Source organism: Paroedura picta, chromosome 7 (genome assembly GCF_049243985.1).
Source record: "Paroedura picta isolate Pp20150507F chromosome 7, Ppicta_v3.0, whole genome shotgun sequence".
NCBI classification, from domain to species: domain Eukaryota; kingdom Metazoa; phylum Chordata; class Lepidosauria; order Squamata; family Gekkonidae; genus Paroedura; species Paroedura picta.
The window spans coordinates 68,992,395-69,019,580 of record NC_135375.1 but is presented as its reverse complement, the minus strand read 5'-3'; the positions used below and the strand labels follow the sequence as shown (position 1 = coordinate 69,019,580).

The window sequence follows — 27,186 nt, the reverse complement described above, 5'->3', positions numbered from 1 at the left end:
TTCACTGGATCTTCAAAAATCTTACCTCCATGTGACTACCAGACAATCACATTGTCAGTTCCTGTATTTCTGTGTAGGAGAACAACACTTTTCATTCTGGGTGCTTCTGTTCAGAGTCTTCTAAAAAATGCTCATAAATCCAGTTGTTCACTTGAGAAACCTTTGAATACATGTCCATCCTTATTTGGACTACCTTTTAATAAAGTCCCCATTGCTCAACATGGCCATCTCCAACATAACTCAGGTAGTCAAAACCCTACAGGAGTTTGGGTTTCTCATGAACTTCCAAAAGAGTTCACTAATGCCATCACTGCAACTGGAATACTTGGGAGTCATTACTGACACCAAGTGTGGCACTCTTTTTGCTACAGAAAAGAAGATTTTTGAAAGTAAAAGCACTAGCCACTTAGGTCATTTAGAATGAGACATCTAATTTAATGTCCCTAGCGAGCCTGATGATATTGCTCATGTCATGTCTGGACACCATCCAGTGGGTGCATCTGCACTCCAGGCAACTCCAATCCTATCTTCACCCACACCATCTGAACATTGCTCTCAAGAGGAACACGGCCTTGTCTGTTCTGCCAAAGGTGAAGAGAAGCCTTCAATGGCAGATAAATCCAGTCAATCTGCCTGCAGGAAAGACGTTCCTGCTTCCACAAGTACTGAAGGATGCAAGTTGCACGGGCTGGGGAGCCACCTCACAGGGCAAATTAGTTCAGGGGATGTGGTTACATCATGAGAAGCTACTACCCATAAATGTCCTAGAAATGAGAGCAATGTTTTTGACTCTCTTCAACCTCAAGAGGATCGCTGTAGGCAAACCAGGGAGTGGCGGGCAATAAATCGAATAATAATAATAATAATAATAATAATAATAATAATAATAATAATAATAAAGGACAGAGAACGCAGCTCCAGCTTAGAATGGATGCATATGGAAACCCTGAAAATGCTACAGTAGAATGGAAGGGGGCACATTCTTTGGGAGCCCCTAGAATTGGACCTCTTGTTCCAAACTTTTTAAAATCGGGAGGGGAATCAGGGAAGGGCCTCAAGGAGCTACCCTGAAAGTTTGGAGTCTGTAATTTAAACCCCCTAGGCCCCACAAAAGGAAATTCCTATTAAAGTTAATGCACCATTGACCTTAATGGGCACCAAAGCACTCCACACCACTACGAATCGCTACGAAGCTAATTGCTTTGGCTCCATTTTTTTTAATGAGTGGTGTGGTTTGATCTGCTTTGAAGCAAACTGTCTCTGAAGCATAACCTCTTCAGAGTGATTTGGGATCAAATTGTACAACCTTTCTTGCTCTCTATTTCATGCCTTTTTATTTTATTCCTCTTTCAGGTCTCAACTTCTTAGCACACTGACTTATTATCTCCCACATAGTTGTGGGTAAGTTTTGCCAGCCATTGCGAGGGATGGTGATGACATGGGAGAAGGGGAAAATAGTGCTGCACTGGCAGTATAGAGTAGTGTTAACTCTGATGAATGCCCAGAAATTGTGTCATGTTACCTGTATGATGTAGAGGTGACACTCTTGGTCTTGGAGAAAGTTCTGAGGTAAAACCATTGAACTTTCCCCAGATCCTAGGAAGTTGTCTTGTCATCCTATCAGTTAAGTGATAAAGTATTCCTCTCACCAGTTCTCATTGGGCCAACAGACATCAGTGGTTTCTAAAGTCCTATTTGTGAGCTCACTTTTCTTACGTCCTGAGCCTCTGCTTAAACTTGACAGCTCTCAGCCTTCTTGTAATCTCTTTCATGTCAAACAATCTTGTGGGGTGATAGCCCTTGCCTTCCCAAGTGTATTTTCTATGGGAATGTCTCATAAGCAGAACAGCACACAAACTGTCTAGTCTAAATTTCCATTTTAAGTACCATATATTCGCAAGTACCTCATATTAGGAGACATCTTTTAATGTTCAAGACAGTGGAAAACTGCTGAGACTCAGGATATACAATACTAAACTAGATGAATAGTTTAATTTAGTTCAAATCAACTTCATATTATGGCCGAGTGAACCAAAAAAAGTTAGAGAGATTATTTCCTGCTCCCTCCCCCTACTCAGGAACTAGGGGTGTACATCCAAGTTGAAAACATAATGTCTTATTAGTATTTTTTGATATATTTTGGCATCCCAAAGTTACCTCAGATTTTTTTTGAAAAAAAATCTTGTTTATATTCTGGAATTACTGGGTAGATCTGAAAAACAGGAGTGGATGGAGTAGATAGTTCCTGCCTTTCAGCTATTTGCTGGGCTTCTTCTGCAGTCCCTTTAAAGTTTGGTAGAAGTGGCCCACTCAGCTTCTGGCTGGCTACTCATGAAGCTCTGTTTAAATGTTGCTGCAGAAGAAGCTGGCCTTAGGTTCAACTGTGCTGGTGATGAGAGGAATGCTCCCCACAGGCAACCCCTCATCCTTTTTTTCCCCCTTTGGGGTCTATTAAACTTGAAAAATTTGGGATATCCCAAAAAATCCCAGCTCTGAATACTATACCCATATCGGGATCTGGGATTTTAGGGGAACTGTGAGTTTTGGGAAGCACAATAGACATGAACTCAAAAATATAAAGGGGAGGATTAGGCACCCCTTTTGGAACTTTCTTCAAAGGAAAATTCTCTTTGGTGTTTTCTCAAAGTGGCTGCTGGATTGAGGGGCAAAGCTTCAAAAACAAATCACACCTTTCTTGGTTCCTCCAGGATGAGTTCTAGAGGTGACCATGCATATTTCACATGTAGTCTTTTATTTTGCTTGATTTGTTTTTAGACATGTTATTACTGTGGAAGCTCAGTGTGACAAAGTGAAGGTGAATTCTGGGAAGTGTTTTTATTTATGGGATTTGAGACCATAAGCATGGATTGGGCTGTTTAGTTCAAATCTGTAGTGTATTGACCCTTCTTGCCAAACTAGGAATTGCTGCAACAAACAAGAGCAGTTCCAGCACAGTTTGGCTGACTTAGCAGCCAGTTCAATTTAAGGTTCTCTTCTGATGTTCCTTTTGTGGCTATAATAAAGTTACCAGTTGTTTATATACTTTCCACATATATAGCTTTCCACATATATATAGCTGCTTCATGCAATATAATACTGGCAAAGGATGAGATTTTTCTGAGGTACACAGAAATGTTCCTTGTGGAAAAAAGAGAGCACAAGAGACAAGAACATGGCCTGTACATTGTTATAGACTGTATGAAATTACTTAAACACTTCAGATTAGAGGACTACTTTTAGGTGGTATGTCAGGTAGCTGATGGCTATTTTTTTTAGATTGTATGTACTATGAACAGCTAGGGCTGACTAAATAATGCTGATTATGACTGTGTCATAGGTGAAATCCAAAGGCCCTTGGGTATACTTGCCCCAAATACCGTGCCCCAAATACTATTAATTAGGCTCAGCTTCGATCCATGCAACTGCAGCTCAATCTACAGGGTCACCATACTACCTAAGTATGATACCAGATGACTGTGTTTGGATGATTCATGCATCTAAGGTTGCCAGCTGGTCGAAGGTTGTGGTGGTGGTGGTGTTCTGTTCCTTTAATAGAGGTTATAATTCAGAAATACAATTGTGTATTTTCAGTTCATTTTAGAATTAATTATTTTAATGCATATACTTACCAGGGGAAAATGTAAACTCATTAATTCTCTGGTGGTTCCTGGGATGCTGCAGTCTAGAATGTTGGGAGAAGCACCTTCTCCTGGATGCAATTCTAGCAGTTCTCTGCTTCACAATTTGGCCCTGTCTGACAGCAGACAGGATTTTGTGAGCCTATTCTACTGAGCAGCTCCACTCCGCCAATCCTAGTTGGGAAGGGATGTTGTTATAGCCTTGTCCAAGTCCCAAAATCACTGTGATTTTGGCAGGAAACATTTTTGGCAGGAAATGGAGGCAGCAAAATGAAGGCTAGGATGGGAATAGCAATACTTCACTCCTAAAGAGTTACAACCCACCCAGACAAGGGATCCAATCTCCTATTCTGTTAGTCTCCTGTGGGGAAGGTAATAAAGAAGCTAAATCTTTCCTCACAGATTTTATGAAATGGCTAAATAGATGGAAGCCTCTGTTTCTAAAGCCCTTGCAGTAGACCTGAGGAGGAGGGATCACCAGAGGAGAAATAGAAAACACACTCATTCTCAATTTGAATCTCATTCCAAATCCCAGTTGGGAATGAATAGAAACTGGGATTAATCTGTGTCTATTTCTTCCTTGTGGGACAGCAGCATCCCTCTACCTAACACCCCCCCCCCCGAGCCAATGGGATAAAGATGCCCACCAAAGAGCTAGATCATGCAGGGGCATTTCTGGGACTCCAAGTCTATATTCTCAGATAATTCGGGCTGTTCCTACTGGGACTAAGACCGTTTATGCACTGGGAACTTCACTGCCCCAGCTCCCGTACAGGAGCAAAAATCGGGGTGAGATGAGGTGCACTGGGCCAAATGCTCCCCTGTGTGGGTACAGGGAGAGGTGGAGCAACCTGTCACGACTAAAACTCTAGCCTGCAGCCCGGCATAAAACCTCCAGTGCGTAAACGGTGTAAGAGGGATTATTTGATGAGAAGCCAATTGATATTTCCATTCAAACACCACTCTTTCCCTGTTGATTATTTCCTAAAAAGCTACACAAAGTCCTGGACAACTAGATGTAGTTAAAAAAAAACTGACACTGGCTCAATGGAGTGGAATGCTCCCACTAGACTTAAAACAAACCACCAATTAGAAGAAGACTTATTTTTTATTTCTCACTTTTCTCTACCAGGAGTCTAAAAGCAGCTTACAATCACCTTCCCTTCCTCTCCAAACAACAGGAATCCTGTGACGAAGGTTGGGCTAAGAGAGCCCTGATGTTACTGCTTTGTGAGAACAGTACTATCAGGACTGTGATGATGCCAAGGTCACCCAGCTGGCTGAATGTGGAGGAGTGGGGAATCAAATGGAGGAGTGGGAAATCAAATCTCAGTGGAACAGGCTTCCTCGGGAGCTGGTGGGTTCTCCATCCTTTGAAATTTTTAAACAGAGGCTAGATAGCCATCTGACGGAAAGACTGATTCTGTGAAGGCAAAGAGGTGGTAGGTTATAGTAGATGAGTGATTGAGATGTGAGTGTCCTGCATAGTGGAGGGGGTTGGACTAGATGACCCATGAGATCCCTTCCAACTCTATTATTCTATGATTCTATGAAATATGGGTCACCAGATTAGAAGACGCCACTCTTAACCTCTACAACCAAGCTGACTCTATGGTCTAAGTCATCCTTTTTCAAAGCTCTGACCATGGAGGAGCACCTGAAATATTTTTCAGGCTTTGAGTAGCCATGGAACCAGGCCAGAAGTGATATCAGCTGGCCACTCCTCCCTGTCACATCCCTGGAAGTGCAATGTCACCAGAAGTGACATCATCCAGACTCTCCCACCAGATGTGACTAGGCCACTCCTACTTTCACATCACAGTAAATGATGTTGCCAGGCCTTACTCTCCTGATATATTTAAAATATATCATGAAGAGCATTGTTATACAATAAAAATCTGTTAACTAGATAGATAGATAATAGATGATAGAGGGATGATAGAGGGATGATAGATAGATAGATAGATAGATAGATAGACAGACAGACAGACAGACAGACAGACAGACAGACAGACAGACAGACAGACAGACAGACAGACCCTTAAGGTGATGATTACTCACATAGGATTCTGTTACTCACATAAAGACTCACATAGATTCTATGATTCTAAATGAAGGAGCTCCCACACTTATGAAATATGTCCAAATATATCTCTCTTGGAGGGCCCCCTATGAAAAAAATATATAAAGTTAATTTATTATAAAAGTCCAAACTCCTATTAAAAGTCCAACTCTATTAAAAAACCTTAGTATGCATATACACACCTTATTGAAGCCGTCTCATCCTGAGTATATTTTCATATGTCTCTTAGAATGTAGTGAAAAAAGCCACTGGAAGAAAAATGTTTAAATTAGGTATGTGCACTAAGCAGAAATCCGGATTGCTTCGGCTTTGGATGAAGTCACATTGGACTTGCAAAGCTTCGGCCAAATTTTCAAAGATCTCCAAAGCGCTCTGGCAATTAAATGGCCCCAGGGAAGCCTCAGAAAGCAAGGGGGGTAGTGTCACATGGATACCTTCCTCCTCCTCAGCAGGCTTATCGCATGCACCAACTCTACTGTCCTCCAATGGAGGAGCTCAGGGTGGCCTAAGTGCTTAATCCATGCTCCCTCATCACAGGCACTCCCATCCAGCCCCCTCCAACAAATACAGAAAAGTCAAGAAAAAGACTAGCTGCTGGTTTTTGTTGTTAGGTGCGAAGTCGTGTCCGACCCATCGCGACCCCATGGACAATGATCCTCCAGGCCTTCCTGTCCTCTACCATTCCCCGGAGTCCATTTAAGTTTGCATCGACTGCTTCAGTGACTCTATCCAGCCACCTCATTCTCTGTCGTTCTCTTCTTCTTTTGCCCTCGATCGCTCCCAGGATTAGGCTCTTCTCCAGGGAGTCCTTCCTTCTCATGAGGTGGCCATAGTACTTGAGTTTCATCTTCAGGATCTGGCCTTCTAAGCAGCAGTCAGGGCTGATCTCCTCTAGGATTGACCTGTTTGTTCGCCTTGCAGTCCAAGGGACTCACAAGAGTCTTCTCCAGCACCCCTTTTTTATGGCTCTGCAGTAACGGTTTACAGATCATGCTAGTAAAAAAAAAAAAAAATCAAATTCTGGCCTGCTATTTCAACATGAAATCGAAACATTGGACTCACCTGAAGGTGTTTTCTGTTCAGTGGGGCGACGTCCTCCAAAACTGGTTAAGTCATGCCTCTACTAGCTCCAGGCAGGGCTTATGCAAATTTGAATGCCTCTCCAGGATTAGAGTGGGCTGTCCCTTCCAGGCGTAGAATAGCCAAGCTCCTTCTGTATATAAGAATATAGAAGAACAAAGCGGTGGGATCAGTGGAGGACTTCCCCCACCCCCCACTGAAGAGATGAAACCTTTGGGTAAGTACAATATTTCATTCTCCTTCACTGGGGAAAGTCTACCAAAACTGGAAAGTCTACCAAGCTAAGATAGGGTGAGCAGAGAAACTACCTCAGCACTGTGTTCATCCCATCCCATCCCATCCCAACAAGAGAACTTGTCTCTCAATTGCTGTCTCAGTCGATTACTACTGGATTATTATCAAACTAGAGTTAAAGCCCATTTTATTTTTAAATAAAATGGGCGCTAGACTGACCTTGTAGCGGATCTGCGGGAGTGGCAGCGGTCGTTGTTGGCGCAGTAGGCCGTGCAGGGTGGCGGCCCAGCATGTGGGCGAAGTGGTCGGCGTCCGGCCTTTTGTTGTAGCGGGAGAAGGCGGAAGGGCCCCAGCTCCGCAACGGCAGCCATCTTCACCCATCTCCCGGCCGGTGGAGCGGCCGGGAGAAGGTGGCACGATCCCCCCCCACGGTGAGTCATGGGGAGGCTTGTGGTGCCGCGGCTGCGAGAAGGCAGCAGGGCCCCCCCAGGAATGGCAGCCATCTTAAGGCGGCTCCCGGCCATTGGAGCCGCCGGGAGAAGGCGGCGCAGCCCCGCCGCTACACCGGGAGCAATGGTGCGGCTTCTGGCGCAGCGGGCGGTAGAAGGTGGCAGGGCCCCCCCTCCCCAATGGCAGGGATCTTCAGCCGCCTCCCGGCCGGTGGAGCAGACAGGAATAGGCGGTGCGCCCCCCCGGGGACAATCGCGAGGCTTCTGGCGGCCGCTGGAGCTGCGTTTGGGCGAGTCCCCATCTAAAGCTTTGGTTGGTAGCAGCTGCTGCCTCTTCCTCCTTTCTCTGGGCCTGCAAAGAAAGTGTGAGTCATCCCAGCCTTCACTTTCTCCTCTGTCCCGTTCCCAGGGCTGACGAGTCCTTCTGTGGTCCTCCAGATGTTCATGGACTACAGTTCCCATGAGCCCCTGCCAGCATTTGCTGGCAGGGGCTCATGGGAATTGTAGTTCATGGACATCTGGAGGACCACAGGTTGACTACCCCTGCCCCAGAATACAAACAGTTGCTGGTAAGGGCTGGCCATAGCCTAGGAGAGACACACCTGCAGGCAAAAATGGCTCCCTTGAAGGCTGGACTCTGCAGGCAACTGCAGGCAAAAATGGCTCCCTTGAAGGCTGGACTCTGAGGTATTGTACAATTTTGAAGTCCCGCCTCCAGACCTCCAGGAATATTTCCAACCTAGGAGTAGCCAGCCTCCAGGTGGGGCCTGGAGAGTTCCTAGAATTACAGCTCACCTGCAGAGTATAAAAATCAGCTCCCCAGGCAGAAAGGGCTACTTTGGACAGGATTGTGGTAGAGAAGAAACATTTAAGGCCTCCCACACAGGTTGTTGTTGAATTGAAAGACTTGAGGCCTACTGCATAGGGTTGTTGTGCAGATAAAACAGGAGACAAAAGTACCAGTTTCATCTGCAGAATAACACTGTGCAGTGGCCTCAAATCTGCAGAGAGTTGCAAAGAAGAAAGAAACATGGCTTGGCTGTGTCTAACCCCCGGCCAGAGCAGTATTTTAAGTGAGAAGGGGCTTGTCTGTGGCCTCCCTGTCAGCCAACTATTTTGCAGAAGGGGAAAGTTCCCCACCCTCAAAAGGAATGCCCTCAGGCTCCCCTGCATTGCTCTCAGAAATGCCTCCCTCCCCTCAGTCAGGGCCTGTCAGAGGCTCCTTCGCAGCAGGCCTGAAGGGGGGGGGGACACCTCCTGCCAGCTCTGTCAGGGTTCTGAGGCAATTTACAGTTGGACATGACAGTTAGGACAGCCTTGGGGCGAAAGGGCTGGCACAGCCTGTGTTCTCATTCCCTTGGCAGCCCTGCTGACCTCCTCTCCCTGCAATGGTCAGGAGCAGACTGGCAGCCATGTCTCCAGATTGCCCTGGAACTCTGGTCTGTCCTGGTGAGGGCCAGCGCCTTCCGATTGGCCCCTCCGCTTGTCAGTACAGGGCCAAGGGGCCAATCCTGGAGTTTTGATCATGGACACAGCCCACTCCAACACCCCTTACTGTTTTATTAAGAGGGAACAGATGTCTAACAGGTTGTCTCAGATATAAGTACCATATGCCTTCTTGATGCAATGTCTGATCTAGACAGCCACAGGGGCCTTTGACACTTTACCTAAATGTGCTATAAATGGACTCCAGGTAATGGTAGAGGACAGGAAGGCCTGGAGGATCATTTTCCATGGGGTCACAATGGGACAGACATGACTCTGCAACTAACAACCACAACATAAATATGAAAATCTAAATGTTGTGTCAGTGTTATGTTGTGCTTGCTTTGACGGTATATATACTATACTAAAAATTACAAAACAGTATTTACCTTCAGAATAATATTGTCAGTGCTGACTACTACCATAACCTAGTTGAAGATGCAATATTACTTATATACTGATAAAATTCCCAATTCTGAGACCCTCCTTATCAAATTTGTGGCCACCAAAAAGACCACTTCTCATGACAGCTAGTTTAATTTCAACTAAAATAAGATTTAAGGAAGATGCTTTTACAGTTATATAACCAGCTCCATCATTCTTCTGAATACTAGGACACCTTGGGGAGGCAGTCCCCTTACTAAATGGTCCACCTTCAAGTACTTGAACAGTTTGCCATTTTTTTCTTGTGGTCAGACAATCCTCTGTTGCTGATGAGGATTAAAAAAAACTTTACTCTGAGGGAATTAAAAAACTTCACTGAGGGAAAAAAACATTACTCTGAGATCCCAGTTAGTAAATTCACTCCTGCCATCAGGAGTGCGGGGCTAGCCATAGAAGGTGGGCAGCAGTGCAAGCAGAATCAGATTCTCACAAGTTTTTTTATTATGAATACTTAAAATGAGTCCTGATAAACTGTTCTGGAAAATAAATGAAAAGTCTGCTGTGTATTTCTGAAAAGACTGTTCTGTGAATCTGTTTTATTCATAACCTTTCTTTTTGTAGAAAAAATAGTTCATGTATGCTTTTATTCAACAATTGCAAATGGAAATTGCTTGGCTTTATGAAAAGATTACATATTACATATTACCATTCTGATCTTTACTGTTTAAAGAGAAAGGGACTCTTAACTCAGAACAATTTTTTAGTCTGTTTCAATCTTGGCATATTTCTAAAACTTTACATTGAACATTAAGCAGGTCATGATGTTCAGAGAAAGGTTTGGATTCCAGTCTTATTTGGCTGTGATTTCTTCAAGAAATAGAAAAATAGAACTTTTGGAATGAAAAAAAATATGGGAAACTCTATACTGTTACCTTTGCAGCTGCATGCCACTTTATGGAAGTGTTAAAATATAAAACCTTGTGTTTATTGCATTTTCTTTTTGCCAGGAACAGGGATCTGTATAATCAATTATTCCAGAGATTTCCCTTTAGGGGATATAAACTAGGACATGTGGATGATTTGGGGAAGAAAATATTTCTATACAAATGTATCTTTTTCATACTGAGTCATACTATTCCATAATATGCTAGCTATTGCTACCTATATAAGGTAAAGGTATCCCCTGTGCAAGCACCGGGTCACGTCTGACCCTGGGGTGACGCCCTCCAGCGTTTTCATGGCAGACTCAATACAGGGTGGTTTGCCAGTGCCTTCCCCAGTCATTACCATTTACCCCCCAGCAAGCTGGGTACTCATTTTACCGACCTCGGAAGGATGGAAGGCTGAGTCAACCTTGAGCCGGCTGCTGGGATTGAACTCCCAGCCCCATGGGCAGACAGCTTCAGACAGCATTTCTGCTGCCTTACCACTCTGCGCCACAAGAGGCTCTGCTACCTATATACATCTATAAAATAATCATGGGAAATAGTTGACATTACTATATAATAACTACATCTTGCTATATAGTGTATGCTTCCAAAATAGACCCAAGATCCAAATGAACTCATTCTTATTTATTGCAAAATAATTTGCTGTGCATATCCTAGGGAATCAGTACAATATAACAGCCACTTTTAATAACCTAGTTATTTTCCAGCTTTACCAAGTATCTCTCCAATAGTTTAAACACCTGGTCCCATCATCTGGAGGCTCAAATACCAGCTAAAGATTGGGCCCTGCATTTTAGCAAGGTCTTTGGAGCCCATTTGGCTTCACCCCCAACAGCCATGTCACATTTACAACATATCCCCCCTGATCTAACAGATCTCCCAGTTTGGCCCACAGTTTCAGAGGCTGAAATCAAAGGCCTGATCTCCTCATTGACATCTGGTAAGTCCCCAGGGGAAGATCTGATCCCTACAGATCTTTATAAAGCCTTTCCATCATGGTGGTCTCCTATACTAGCAAAAACCTTCTCGCAAATTAACAATACAGGCCAAATCCCCCCTGGATGGAAACTTAGCATTGTTGTGCCCATTTACAAAAAAGGGGACAAATCAGCACCAAATAACTATAGGCCTATTAGTTTGTTGGACATAGCAGCAAAACTGTACAGTAAGTACTTACTGATTAAGCTGGAGGAATGGGCAGATGAAAATCATATTTTATACCCACATCAAGCTGGATTCAGAAAGGGCTTTAGTACTATTGACCAATGCCAGATACTTCAGCAACTGGTCTATTCAGGGATAAATGGCCCTAAGAAAGTGTTGTACGTTGCATTCGTTGACTTGGCCGCAGCTTTTTTTTTTTTTTTTTTTTTAATAATGATTTTTTTTTATTTTCATAAAGATAGAAATATAATCATCATTTGAGAATATACAACCCCACATTGACTCCACAATGATATAAACTTTTGCCCAAAACTCTAAGAGCCATGAGTCTAAGAGCCATCCACATTTCCACTACATTAAAAAAAAAAAAAAGCCTGTTTGGATATACAAAAGAAAAGTTATTATTAATCAACTTACTTGAGAGATCGTAGACCTCACATTAACTGCTTGATACAATCTGAGAGCTATCCTAGCAGATATTTCTAGGTTTAAGTTAGATGCTTAACATTAAACATTTCTTATAGCACAGTATAAGTTTTGGCCCTGTATCAATACCCTGATGAAGGGAGAGGAAAGTAGGGCTTTGCCTTAAAGATGTACAAAGAAAAAAAATTACAAAAAGATTTCATAATTTCTCCTTATCCTTAATACAGATACATCTACAAACCATTTATACTTGGCCCATTCTAAGAGCCATCCTGACAGGTATAAGTTGAGAGCTTTGCATTTTCTACAGATCAATATGAGCTTTGGCCCTATAACAATACACCAATAAAAAAAAATAATAAGAGGGGAAAGCCCCATTTTATATTTCCAACGCTAACGATTATATTACCTATATGCCTACTAAGAAAAAGAAACAAGAGAGAAAAAAGGCACTGCTTCCCCTTTTTCATAAAAATAGCAATGTAGGATACAGTATATGTTGTTAATACAGAGAATAATAAGATTTCCAGGTTTAGATTAAATGCTTAACATTAAACATAGAACAATATAAGCTTTCAGTCTTCTATAGCTTCTCCTTATCCTTGGTTCTAATACATCTACAAAACAGTTTATGCTTGACCCATTCTAAGAACCATCCTGACAGATATATTTTCAGATTTAAGTTGAAAGCTTAACATTAAACATTTTCTACAAGTCAGTGTAGGCTTTGGTCCTAGGACAATTCACTAATAGAAGAAAGAAAAAATAAGGGGGGAGAACCCCATTTTACATTTTCAGCACTAATGATTATATTACCTATATGCCTATAAAAGAAAAGAGACAAAAAAAAAAAAAAAACAAGAGAGAAAGAGACACTGCTTCCCCTTTTTCATAAAAATGGAAATATAGAATACAGTATAACATTAAACATAAAACAATATGAGCTTTCGGTCTTCTTAAGGGGGTCTCATCTCGAGGCTTGCTACATCTTGTCGTTCCCGTAAAATTATATTCTGTCCCATTGGCCTTTGGCGTAGAAAGTGCAGTTGTACTCTTTCCCGCAGAATATGCATCGATAAATCTTGAGGCCGTTGCACCTCCTGGACTCCAGTATCAATACAATTTTTTCCCCAGAGAGATCCTTTAAATCGGTTACTTTCACTGCAGATCCATATTTCTTTTGATTGATTTTTGTACACTGTTGCTTTGAGATGGCTGTATGTCTTTTTAAAAAGGGTGTCCTTATCTGGGCTGCAGAACTCCGGCATCCCATTTTCCGTCTCCAGAATTTCAGATTTCTCTTCTACTGTTGGTTTTCCACCTTGTTTAGAGCTGTCATCAGCCACTGTTATTGATCCATTATTCCTGTTAAAGACGTCTTCCTTGGCATCTTGGGTCTCCTTGAAGATATGAATTTCAGATTTCTCTTCTGCTGTTGGTTTTCCACCTTGTTTAAAGCTGTCATCAGTCACTGTTATTGATCCATCATTCCTATTGAAGACTTCTTCCTTGCCATCTTGGATTTCCTTGGAGATATTTTTGATCAATCCATCTAAAAATACTTTGTAATCTTGGGTTTGTATCTCTATTAGATGAGCCAATCTTTTTAACATAGACATGATTTTGACTTTAAAAAAACCCGGCCCCAAACAATTTTACAAGTGGCCAGTAGAGGTCCTCTGTTTTATCCTCTAATGTTCCGGCACAGGCATGTGACGTATTGAAGCCGGTTAAGGCAGGGATTCTCGTACTGGCACAAAGTTCTCGTGAGATTTTCCCATTCACTGCTCTTATCTTTATCTCCGAAAACCAAAACAATTACAATAAGAGCTTTTGCCAATTAATTCGAGTTGATTTGAGTCCTTCTTCTGCTTAGTTAGGAGAATTAGCCTGCCTCTTAACGAGGTGGCTTCGGGCAGAGCAGAGTAAGAGGAGGGGGGAAACAAAGGGCTTTGATGCAGGAAGAGAGACGGAGAAAAAAAAAGCGAGAGATACTTGCAGTAAATGATGTTTTGGAACTCAGCCGAAGTCCTCCCCTCAGTTCAAAGCGTTCATTTGTGGTAAATCATCATGTAGGGTTGAAGCAGATACTTTAAGATTAAAGAAAGAAAAGAAAGTCCGAGGTAGAAAATGGCAGTCGTCCTCTGGACCTGGAACGCTGACAGCCTATAATCCAGGGAGATATACTCCCTAAAGGATTGGAGACGGCCCCAAGAACTTCCTGGGTAGAAAGGTGAGGTGGGGTTTGCGTACCCCTCCTCTTTTCTGCCAATTGCTTGCACAATTGACCCCTGTCAGGCTTCAGAGATAGCAGAGCAGATGCCCTGCCACCCTCTCAGGACGACATCTTTAGCCACACCCCGCAGCTTTTGATTCTATAGACAGGCAGCGCCTATGGCAAAAATTAGCAGACTTGAACATTGATAGGCGGCTCCTATTTCTGCTGCGGGAGTTGCACTTTGACACTTATGCTCAAATTAGAGTGGGAATTTCTGGCTCCCTAACCAACAAAATTCCAACATGCAAGGGCGTCAAGCAGGGATGTGTGTTGGCTCCCCTGCTGTTTAATTTATACATTAACAACATTGTAGAAAGACTCTCTGGCCCACAATTTGTTTCTCCCATACTAGGAGGTCAAAAAATATCTATTTTACTTTACGCAGATGACATGGCCCTAATTTCCCTCACAAAAATTGGGATGCAAAGACTACTACAACAATTTGGTGCTTATTGTAAAGAAGAAGGTCTTAAAATAAACTACGATAAGACAAAAGTAATGGTCTTTAGAAAAAGGGCCAAAAAGTTCTCTTGGAGCATATCTGGAAATTCTGTTAGCCAGTGCAACTCATTTAAATATCTGGGTATCACATTTAGTGAGAGGCTGAATTGGAAACTTCATCTGGACACCATTAGGGCCTCTGCAACACGCCTAGTGGGCACTATTCTGAAGTTTTATTATACAACAGGAGGATTCCTCATCGATCCAGCCCTCAAATTATACAAGTGCAAGGTTATCCCCCATCTTTTGTATGGAGTAGAGGTCTGGGGATGGAAGGAAAACTTCATACCTAGGCTAGAATCTGTTCAAAATATATTCTTAAGGCGAATTCTAGCCCTACCTAGGGGAACTCCGGCTGTTTTGATGAGGGCAGAAACAGGTCTGCCTTCTCTTAGTGCCCGAGTACATTTGGCAATTTTAAAACAGTGGAAAAACCTCAAGTTAGCCAACATAAACAAATTTAGTCATCAGTCCTTTAATATAATGTTATCTAAGGATCCAGCACGGCATTGCCTTATTAATAGCCTTATTGCACGCTACTCCATCCCCGATGACCTCCTAAATCCTTCAGCTAATAACTCTCACCTTAGAGACTGGATCTTCAAAAGTGATGCCCAGTTAGACAGAATGCAAATTTTGGAAATTAAGACAGCAACATGGTTTAAGCGGTTTAAATATGACCATCGTAGATCCTCTTATCTAATGAAGATCAGTAACCATAATCTCAGAGTAGCTTTTACATCACTTCGATTCGAAACGATGCCTACAGAGGTACTGGCGGGTCGATTTAGCTGTACGCCAAAAAACCAGCGTTTCTGTATTTGTGGTGCACAAGCTCTGGAGGATTTACCCCACTACATCTTTGACTGCTTACTTTATGCTCAACCCAGAGCCAAATTCCTCAATGAGACCTTACGGGGTTCTAACCTTCACTCCGTTGCTGAAAAGATAATCTATCTTTTATCTGACCAGGTTGATGATGTAACATATAAAACCGCCCTATTTGCCTTGGCTGCAAGGAAAATAAGGGCCAATGTTACAACCACTAAGGCAGCCTCTTAACACTCTTGCACTTTGTATGCTGTTTCAGTTTTCTGTTCTTAAATTTTATATTTTTATACAGTTCCTTTTATTCTATTTTACTGTTTGTAAATTTGTATTTTATATTTTGTAAAGGCCTATGGTTATCCTCTTGTGGCGCAGAGTGGTAAGGCAGCCGTCTGAAAGCTTTGCCCATAAGGCTGGGAGTTCAATCCCAGCAGCCGGCTCAAGGTTGACTCAGCCTTCCATCCTTCCGAGGTCGGTAAAATGAGTACCCAGCTTGCTGGGGGGTAAACGGTCATGACTGGGGAAGGCACTGGCAAACCACCCCGTATTGAGTCTGCCATGAAAACGCTAGAGGGCGTCACCCCAAGGGTCAGACATGACTCGGTGCTTGCACAGGGGATACCTTTACCTTTACCTATGGTTATATACAAATAAATGTATCTTATCTTATCTAGTACCGCCCTCAAGTCCTTCCTCTTTCCCTTGCATTAATGACCTAATTTCATCTGCTACTAGGAGTATGGGTTGCTCCCCCTCCCTAATGCAGCTTACATATTCGGAAGAGCTTTTGGTTAACAATATTTTCTGGTTAAAATGGTTGGGCCAGATTGAACTGTATTTTTAAAAACTGAACAACCTACTGTCTGGGGATATACTAGTTCAGCAGTGGAATAGGTTGCCTAAGGAGGTGGTGAGCTCCCCCTCACTGGAAGTCTTCGAGCAAAGGTTGGATACACACTTTTCTTGGATGCTTTAGGATGCTTTGGGCTGATCCTGCATTGAGCCGGGGGTTGGAATAGATGGCCTGTATGGCCCCTTCCAACTCTATGATTCTGTGATATATAGTTCCTGACCTGAATAGCCCAAGGTAGCCTGATCATGTCATATCTTGAAAGCTAAGCAGGGTCTGAAAACTTGCTTGTGTTAGAACAATAATAATATTGGTTATATCTGGAGACTTTTAGTATGCATTTTGAGTTTGTGTCCTCATAAAGCTAACTGACACAGGGAACTTGCTAAATCTGGGAAATACTAGTTGTGGAATATTTATTGGAAACACTGCTTAACATCCAGAATGAAAGTCCAATACACTCCTGTAAATATTTGCTCTCCATCTTATAGGTCTCCAGTAAATATCAGTACCCACAAATCCACTGTCAAGGATATTTATTATGACCACTATGTGGGGGGACTAGCTGTGATTTACTAGCAGCAGTTGTAATAATCTTACAACTCTACAACATAAGAACATAAATCCTGTTTCATAGAATCGCCAAACACTTGCCCTTGAAAACCAGCAAACAGAACACAGAGGTCAAGGCCTTCCACTGATGGTATCAACTGATTTCTTCCCAAAATCATCTCTGGTTTTCTTCCATGCCATTTATCTGGTCTAACACCATTTGTAGGTGGGGTGCTTATGTACTGATTTTCTCCATGCACAGCTCCCCAACACAACAGGTAGCATCCCCCCACAACATTTTTGGATTGAAAAGATGGGAAGACTGAAGCCCCTTCTATCCTTCCTCGAAGTCCCAATCCTAACAGGGCCCCTGAACACTTGAAAATAATAGTTAGAGTTGGTTTTTATACCCCAGTTTTAACTACCTGAAGAAGTCTCAAAGAGAGTTACAATTGCCTTCCTTTCATCTTCATACAAAAGGTAGGTGGGGCTGAGAGAGTTCTATAGCAGTGGTCCCCAAACACTGGGCCTCCCTCTCCCCTCCCCCCTGCCCCCCCTGCACTGCGAAACTTCCCAGGCCAAAGCGGTCAATTAGCTTGTGGCCTGCAAGCTTCTTTTTGCAGGAGGGGGGGAGAGGGAAGCACAGCTGTCAGCGCAAACGTGCATGCGTGGCCGTTTCACGCATGCGTGTTTGAGCCATGCACGGGCACAAATGCGCATGTGCGGCACTTCTGCACATCTGTGCATGCGCAGAATTGCCACGCATGTGCATTTGCTGTCGCGTATGGCACAAACTCGCATGCACGGATGTGCTGCGCATGCGCGGCCGCCAGATCACCCTCCCTCCCCACCAGTCTGCAGCCTAAAAAAGGTTGTGGACCACTGCTCTATAGGACTACACTGTGAGAATATCTCTAAGAGGACTGTGAGTAGCCCAAGGTTAAGGTGACTAGATTTTAACATTGGTAAAGTGGGACACCATTGACCGGGGGGGGGTGTTCTTGATTAAAAATTTGGTCTATATGGAGCAACAAAAAGTTTCATAGAACGCAAAAATAGTATTGTAATATATATATTTTGTACTTTCACCATAAGTACAATTTGCCAGGTACTCCCAGATGTCCTTCCAAAAGTGGGACAATCTGGTCAACTTACCCAAGGTCACCCAGCTGACTGCATGTAGAGGAGTGGGGAATTAAACCCAACTCTCCAGATTAGGGGCCACTGCTATAAAATCTGGATACAGAAATCTGCCAATTCTTAACAATTGACACTAAAAATAAATATCGCTAAATGTAAACATAAGGTGTCAAGTAGGAACAGTGATTTACCATAATTAGGAAGAAGAGGGGGGCAGGAATTAGCTTCAGACCCAGAAGTGACGTCATCATATCAGTGTGACACTCTGACAACAGACAGATGGTGGGAAATGTACCTCTACTGTAGATAACCTGTAGATAACCTGGTAAGCCTAACTTTAAAAGGTAAACAGAGTGTCCCTGGTAATGGGAACAATTAGAATGTATGTTATTTGTGGATTGTAGCCATGAATCTTGGTATAAATTAAGTCCTCAAATACTCCAGTTAATTGTTTTCTATTGTCCAGGCACTATCTCCAATAAAATTAGATTATTTAAAGAAAACTTTGGAATTTAAGCCAAAATTGATTGCAAAAATGTTCAAGTAAAAAACAACACTGACATAAGTTTCACTTTGTCTTCGATCTAGAGGTGCACATTGCAAGATACATATTCTCCAGTAGTCTGCAGCAGAGCAGTCCTGACTCTTGGGATTCAGCTCTTCCTCCTTGTGGGCAGGGTCACAAATCTTGAGACTCCACTTAGGGGAAGTGCTTTCCTGACTGCCCCAGTTTTTGGCCCTGCTAAGTTTAGAGCAGGACACCGATCTGTAGCACTTCTCTTAAAAAAGAAAACAGATTAGACTGTGGCTACGGAGATAGCCTCACCAATGAACAGTCTGTGGAGGCAGAGACAGTCGGTCTCCTTGGCCACTGGGTCAATCCAGCCTTCAGGCTTGGTACCCCCACACACACTTCTATTCTTGGTCTGAGAGTGAGAGCAGCCATCATTACTGAAGCACCCTGTGCCCTCCAAGGAACCCTTGGCCTCTCACTGTTTTCAGCACTGGAAGTGTAGAGCCTGCTGCATTTCCAGCTGGTAGAACCTGGTAAGTTTGGTGCTTTGCTGCAGGGACTTGGAGTGGGGGATGGCTTTCATTTTCAGTGGCAAGCTGTTTTTTGTTGCTGCCAAAATAATTATGGCTGTGACAGCAGGCCTCACAGAGGGCTGTTCTCTCAACAATATGGTTGCTGATATCCATCTTCCTCCCTCTCCCATCCTAGTTTCTTCCAGGCCCTCCCTGACTTCCTAGAGTCAAGCTCATGGTATCTCAGGGATGAATGCCCAAGTTAATTTATTGGGTTGGATTAAAGAATAAACGCAAAAGGAGATCAGGGAGGCTGTGGCAAAGGCTGTGCCCAAGCAAAAGGAACTTTGTAAGAGGACCCATAGACTTCATTCTAGGGAGGCTTCTTCCACATGAGGAGGCACCTGGAAACAGAGGAATCCTGCTCATCTTTGGGAGCAAAAAGCACCAAATTTGATGTGTTGGTTGGCAGAGAAGCTAGTTATTTTGGAGAACAAGAAGGGGACTCAGAGTCCTCTGGGTCTTTGGGTCCTAAGGAAGAACTTTCAGAAGAGGAGGAGCCCCACATCACCACAATGCAGACCAGGCTCTTTCCTTAGGAGTTGTTTTATAACCTGTTGCCCAAGGTGCTTAGGTTCTCGGAAATACAGAAGACTACAAAGGAGGCTGAGATGGTAGATCCTAGCTTACTAGCAGGTTCTGTCATACCTTTTCCCAAAGATGGTTCATATGTTCCTGGGATGGCTTTTCTGTCGGTTTTCATCAAAGCAGTGCAAGGCAAATGGGAATGTTCAGCCAGATCTAAGTCTAATCATCCAGTTATCTCCAGATTTTATTCCTTGCTCCTAGAGGCTGCTCAACACTTCATGTTGCCTCTGATTGATGAGCTGGTCACTAGCCTTTGCTCTATGTCTGTCCTCCCTACAGAGGACAATGGTTTATCAAAGGATCCCTATGATAGACAGATTGAGCAAGCTCTCTGCAAAACTTTTGAGGCAGTCTCTATGGCACTCAAAGCCTCTTCTTTTTTTCTAGAGCAATTTATATTTAGGCTTCTCATCCCTCTGGTGTGGCTAGTGAAATTCCTAAGGAACTGAAGGATGAACTTTAAAAGATAGCCCTAACAGCCACTTTTTTGGCATGTGGTCTTTGGACAGTATTCAGCTTTTGGCTAGAGCCATGGCCTCCAACGTGGTGGTGGAAAGGAATATTTGGCTTGGAAATTGTGAAGTAGATCCTTCAGCTGAGGCCAGGGTAGTCTGTGTTCTGTTTAAGGGAGGCCTGCTCTTTGGTGAAGGCATGAACAAATACTTGATTGAAAATCAAGATAAGAAAAAGGGTTTGCCCTCAAAGAAAAAAGAGGTCAGAACAAGGAGGCATTTTCATTCCTTTCGGGACTCAAGGAGATCTGATGGTTTTCGATTCTCCAAATCACCCACTGAGTGCTGGAAATGAGGGTAACAATCCCATGTCAGAAAATCCCACCTCTTCCTCAAACAAGAACACTTCCCAGGGCCCCAAGAATACAAAGAAGCCTGCTTCAACATGACTACTTACAGAGTGTTCCAGAAAGCAGCATTGGGGTCACTTGCTCTACTTTGCCAATCACTGGCCCAGCAATATCAAGGATCAATGGGTGGTGGAGACTGTGACCAAGGGTTACTATCTCAAGTTTGGAGTTCTTCCATCTGATCATTTCATTCATGTCCCAAGTTGCCTTGTCCTCTGAAACACTCAGCATTGTTTCAAGCCATCCAACATCTGTTGGAGTTTGGGCCAATAGAACCGCTTCCAGTAGAACAACAGAAGAGACAAAAATCATCTTCAGTACACGGCTCTGCTGTTTGGGCTAAAATTGGGTCTTACAAAGATCCTGGTCTCACTGGTAGCATACTTGTGGATGCAAGTAGTCCTGATTTTTCTGTATTTAGATGACCTCTAGATTAGGTCCTCATCTTTACAGCAGGAATTAGAAGATTTCTAGAAAATGATGATAAGATGCTTTCTGGACCATGGCTTTGTTGTGAACCTTGAGAAAAGCATTCTAATTCCCTCCCAGAGGGTTCCCTACCTGGATGTGGCCCTAGACATGACTTTGGACAGGGTTTTCCTGTCTCTAGAGGGGGAGCAGAAGATAAGGAGGGCCATTCAGCAGGTGCAATCACAGACACACCTGGATGTGATGTTCCTGTCCAGTCTTCTAGGAATTATGATGTCCTGACAAGAAGTGATCAGTTGGGCACGCCTCCACGCTCATCCCCATACTAGAGTTCCTGAGCCCATTTCAGGATACTATAGCCAAAACATTGCCGAAGAACCAGTGCCTTCTTATCTACCTCAAGTTGGTGCTTTTCTGATGGCTGGAACCCACACGTTTCTCCGAGGGAGTGCCCCTGAGAGTTCTTCATTCCAACAAGGCAATGCGATGGCAGCCTGGCTCAGTGAATGTTGCAGAAGGAAGTCTTGAAAATTTGTCACAGGTTCAGAAAGCCAAGAATAAATCTCTTTGCCATCAACTTCCAGTGTCCCTTTCCAGAGTCATGTCTCCTCTTGCATCAGGAGTTGACTCTCTGAGCTTCATCTGGGCAAAGGGGTTTCGCCATGTGTTTCCCATAGTTCAGCTGCTCCCAAGAATGCCCTAAAGGATCATAGACTTACAAGCATAGGTGGTCTTAGTGGTACCTTTTGACTGCAGAGGGCTGGTTTCAGGAGCTGAAGAAGTTGTTGGTAGTGGAACCTTGGCAGCTTCTGGTAGGGAAGACTTACTGTCCCAGGGGGCAGTTCTTCATCCAGACCCAGGCCTTCTAAAACTTGGAGGTTAAGCAGGGCAAACTCAGGGAGTTAGGCTACCACAATAATGTAATAGAGTCCACAATTGCTTCTAGGAAGGATTCTACCAACAGGATATATAATAACACCTGGCAAGTCTTGGTGTGACGATAAAGGTTTAGATCCTTTTATAGTTACGTTTTTTTCCTACAAGAAAGACTGGATAAAGCTCTCAGTACTAGTACTCTCTGGAGACAGATGGTGGCCATTGCAGCTGTTAGAGCTACAAAGAAGGGCAATCTGTTGTCTTCTCACCCTCATATTAAAAGGATCCTTAGAGGTACATCTCTAGTTAATCCTCCACAGGTCCACTGCTTTTTGACATGGAACTTATAGTTTTGAAAGCTTTAGTGAAGGCACCCTTTGAGTCCATGGTGACATGTCCTTTAAAGCAGCTTACCTTTAAGACTTTATTTTTGATATGTGTTACTACAGGGAGGAGGGTATCTGAGGTCCAGGCCCTCTTGGCAGATAAGGAACTATGTGTCTTTTACAATGACAGAATGAGTTCCAGCCTTCATTCTGAAGGTTAATTAGATCTTTCATAGAGGAATTGGTTCTCCCCACTTTTTCTCCAAATCCAGGCAGTTCTCAGGAAAGGGAATGGCACTGTTTGGATGCTGGGAGGGCATTGTGCTTCTATTTGGATAGGGTGAAGGCTTTCCATTAGATGGATGCTTTGTTTCATTTTGAAAAGGTTCTCTGGGCAAGAAAATTTCTATTATCAGCAGGTTATTTTCCTTGACTATGAAGCATCAGGAGTGGACTTTCCCATGGGAATGACTGTGCATTCTCTTAGAGGAGCAGCTACCTCGGTGGCTTATAGAGCCTTCCCAAGTCTGGAAAAGATTTGTAGGGCTGCTACATGGAGATCAGTGCATTTGTGTAACAGGCACAATAGGATTGATAAGGCTGCCTCAGCTGAGGCTGAGTTTGGCAGGAGAGTTCTGCAGTGGGCTCTCTCTCCCTAAAGTCTGATTTTTCCCTCCCAGGGACTCTGCTTTGATAGGTCCCAATAATCAGGACTGCCCCACTGAGGACTACTGGAGAATGGAACATTTGTTTCACTTAATGTGCATATTCCTTCTTGGTGGTCCAAAGGTAGGGCAGTCTATATTTCCTACCCTGGTTCTGTTCTGGAACACTTTGGACTCTGAGTGTGGGAGAGTCAGTTGCAGAATGTGAATTAGTTGGAGGTACCTTCACTGCTGCAGTTAGTTTATTGCTCTTGGTTTTGGATGGTTTCTGGTTTCCATCATTACAGCTTAGCCAGAAGTTTTATCTGGACTGAGAGCTTAGTTGTTAGTTGAGAGTTAAGGAGTTTTTTTTCCATTTGAGACTACTGTGGACCAGACTGGGGCAGTCAGGAAAGTGACTCCCCCAAGTGGAGTCTCAAGATTTGCAACCCTGCTCACAAGGAGGAGGAGCTGAATCCCAAGAGACAGGACTACACTGCCTTCAGACCACTGAAAAGGAAGATTCACGGTAAGTAAAACAAATCTTCCATTTTAGGCAGTCAAAAAAAAAAAAAAACAGCTCCTAGTGCCACATTGAAGGATTGTGTTTATAGCATCAAAGCATGAAATATGTCCAAGTATCTGTTGTTAATAACAGGGCATATTTTAACAGAGAACTATGCAGCAGAGTAATGCCAGTTACATTATAACAAGAAAGAGAAGCCAAAAAAATGCCCATCAGAGTTGCAGTTTCCACGCTCAATTCCTTACAGTTAAAAATTAATAAGTGATTCTGAATACACAGAATCATGAATGAAGAAACAGATAAGACCAGGCTTGATATATTTTTTAAAATATCTCCTTTGCTAATCTCCAGTTTAAATGAAACTTCCTGCTAGAACTTGAAGTGACAAAAAAAATTGTCCACATGGTATGGGTATGGTATGGTAAGCACGAAGACTGTGAGAGGCAAATGTATAATAAAAGTTTCAAGTCTATTTTGTAGTAGTAAGAGCATCAATAAAGACTTCTTTATTTTAACTTGCTTATTAAAAACTACCCTATAATTAACTTATCAATTAAACAGTTTTTGGTAACACTGTTTTCAGAGATCAGGGCCCTGTCCAAATTCCAAAATTCCTGAGGGCCTGCAAAGGGAGCTACTCCACCAGGCATTTGCCTGAGACCGACAATAGGACCCCCCTCAGACATCCTCTCCATGGCCTGAACCAGTCTGACTTCTCTAAGGGCCTTAGCTAAGTTCTGTTCCTGTTATATTGTTTAAGATCACTGTGTTATTTAGATTACTAGAAATTAAGCCCGCCGTAGAAGAAATACAGTGGGCGCTAGAGAATGGGGAGGCAGACTGTAGGGAAAGAAGGAAGAAGAGGAAAGGAGGTATGGGAGGGAGAAAGAAGGGCAAGGGGTGGTTGAAAGGATGGGTAGAAGGGAGTAAGAAAGGAAGTAAAGGAGAAAGACAGGAAGCAAGTGAGAGGGAGAGACAGAGAGACAGGAAGGAGATGGAGAAATAGAGGAAGTTAGGAAGTAAGAAGGAAAAAAGGAAGGCGGGCAGAGAGGTAGGTGAAATGGGAGGGGAAATGGGAGGGGACAGGGTGTGTGTGAAGGGTGGGGTGGGAATCACGGGGGGGCGAATCGGGAAGGGAAGGTGGCAAGGAAAGAGGGGGGTAGAGATGAGTGTGTGCGTGGATGTGTGGGGTGGGGGAAGGGGTGAGAGAGCACGGTGGGTGGATGGCTATGTGTGTGTGTGTACATGTCTGTGGGGGCGGGTAAGCGGCGGTGGTGCGATCGTGCGGGGAGGGTGGCCAGGGGGGTTTGCCGTCTGTGTGTGTGTGTGTGTGTGCGCGCGCGCATGTGTGTCTGTGGGGGTGGGGAAGCGGCGGTGGCGTGATGGCAGGGCGGCCATGGGGGTTTTGTGTGTATGTGTGTGTGCCTCTGTAGGGGTGGGGAAACAGCGGTGGGGCAATCGCGAGGGAGCGGCCAGGGGGTTTTGGCTGCTGAGTGTGTGTGTGTGTGTGTCTGTGTGTCTGTGTGCGGGGAAGCAGGGGTGGCACGATGGGGGGGCAGCCAGGGGGGTTGCGTGAGTGTGTGTCTGTGCGAGGGGAAGCCAGTGGGGGGACTCACCAGCGGGGGGACTCACCATCCTTGTGTGCGATGAGTCCCCAACCAGGCAAGGCAAGGCTGGGCCAAGCGGCCAATGGGGAGCCGGTCTCAGCCCTGCTAAGACGGAGGTCCTGTGGTTGGGTAAGAAGGGACCATGGGAGGAAGTGCATCTGCCCATCCTGGACAGTGTGCAGCTCTCAGGAACGCACTCCACCAGGAACCTGGGCATGATCCTGGATGCTTTCCTTACAATGGAAGCCCAAGGTTACAAAGGTAGAATGGCTGGCATTTTACCACTTCCACCAAGCCAAGCTACTAGTGCCCTACCTGGACCCAGAGCATCTAGCCACAGTGAGCCATGCAATGGTCACCTCTAGACTGGACTTCTGCAACTCGCTCTATGCAGGCCTACCCTTATCCTTGATCCAGAAACTGCAACTGATGCAGAATGCCATGGCCTGGATTCTCACTAAAACATCATGGAGATCCCACATCTGGCCAGCACTCCAACAACTTGGCTGGCTCCCAGTTGAATTCCAGATTAAGCTTAAGGTTTTGGTTATCACCTTAAAGGCCCTATGCAGTTTGGCCCCAGTGTACATGAGAGACCGCCTTCCTGCCTATACCCCCCAAAGAGGCTTATGCTCCACCACCTCTAACTGGCTGCGGACCCCTGGCCCCAGAGAAGCACATCAGACCTCAACAAGGGCCAGAGCCCTCTCAGTCCTGGCCCCCACCTAGTGGAACGAGAAAGCAGAGCCCTGCCTGAACTCTTACAGTTCCACAGGGCCTGCAAATGGGAGCTCCTCCACCAGGTGTTTGCTTGAGGCCAACTGACTCGGAACATCTGCTGGTCCCCCCCCTTTAGACACGCTGCCATTTGATCTCCCCAGCATTGTTGTTATTCATGTTGTGTTGTAATTGTTAGTGTTAGAATGTGATGTTCCATTGAAAATATATAATGTTATAGATTGTTATAATGTTCCATGTAAATTTATGTAGTGTTTCATGTAAACCGCCCAGAGCCGCAAAGAATGGGTGGCATAAAAGTCCCAAATAAATAAATAAATAAATAAACAAACAAACAAACAAACAAATAAATAAATAAATAAATATAACTAAATTAAAATTGCATTCAGGAAGATCCATGTGTTTAGTGAGTTAAGCAAATTTGCAAACATCATAATCATGACACCTATTTTGCCCCATAAGACTTCTGTCTTCAGTTCCAACTTCACTACAGTCTGTGTGAATGAGCTATTCTCCCATAGTCCTGGTTCTTCTACAACCAATCTCAGGTCTTTCTAAACAACTCAGTACATCATTTAAAATATGCCAATGCCTATAAATGGATTTTTAAATGTCACTAGCTAAGAGCGTTTAGTCCAATTACCAATTAATTGTTAAATCATCTGGTCTGGTCCTGGCTTTAAGTAGTTGTTTCCTAGGAATCTTTCTCACCTTATGTAAAGCTTTAGTCACTAGTACAGTTGGGTTGCCCCTTAAATAAAAATTATGAGGCATCTCAGTAAAGGTAAAGGTAAAGGTATCCCCTGTGCAAGCACCGAGTCATGTCTGACCCTTGGGGTGACGCCCTCTAGCGTTTTCATGGCAGAAGTCCTTGACAGTTAGAGCGGTTTCTCAGTGGAACAGGCTTCCTCGGGAGGTGGTGGGTTCTCTATCCTTAGAAATTTTTAAACAGAGGCTGGATAGCCATCTGATGGAGAGGCTGATTCTGTGAAGGCTCAAGGGGGTGGCAGGTTACAGTAGATGAGTGATAGGGATGTGAAGGGACCCATGAGGTTCCCTCCAACTCTTCTTTGATTCTATGAGTGTCCTGCAAAGTGAAGGGGGTTGGAATAGATGACCCATGAGGTCCTTCCAACTCTATTATTCTATGATTCTATTATTCTATCTGAAACGTGATTCATAGCCAACCCCTCATTGACTGTTTACGCACGGGAAACTTCACTGCCCCAGCTTTCATGCAGGAGCACAGATTGGGGGTGGATGACGTGCACTGGGCCAAATGCTGCCCCGCGTGGGTGCAGGAAGAGGTGGAGCAACCTGCCACGACTAAAACTCCAGCCTGCAGCCTGGCATGAAACCTCCAGTGCATAAATGGTCATTTAGAATAATTTGATAATAGAGGCAATATGTTGAGAAGGGTCTCCACTGATCTTTTGGTAATATCTAACATCATTCAACTGTC

At 43.9% G+C, this 27,186-nt stretch overlaps 1 protein-coding gene and 1 long non-coding RNA gene across 5 annotated transcripts in view; one reads left to right on the top strand and one right to left on the bottom strand.

Annotated features, from left to right (window-relative positions):
* PCSK5 (proprotein convertase subtilisin/kexin type 5) overlaps positions 1–27,186 on the top strand; it is a 290,087-nt gene that overhangs the window by 49,010 nt on the left and 213,891 nt on the right. The gene's annotated exons all lie outside the window — the stretch shown is intronic.
* LOC143841068 (uncharacterized) lies at positions 5,593–7,124 on the bottom strand. The gene is made up of 3 exons (XR_013232547.1): positions 6,784–7,124; positions 5,904–5,969; positions 5,593–5,807 (listed from the first exon to the last, which is right to left on the bottom strand). It is a non-coding gene; the product is annotated as an uncharacterized LOC143841068 (long non-coding RNA).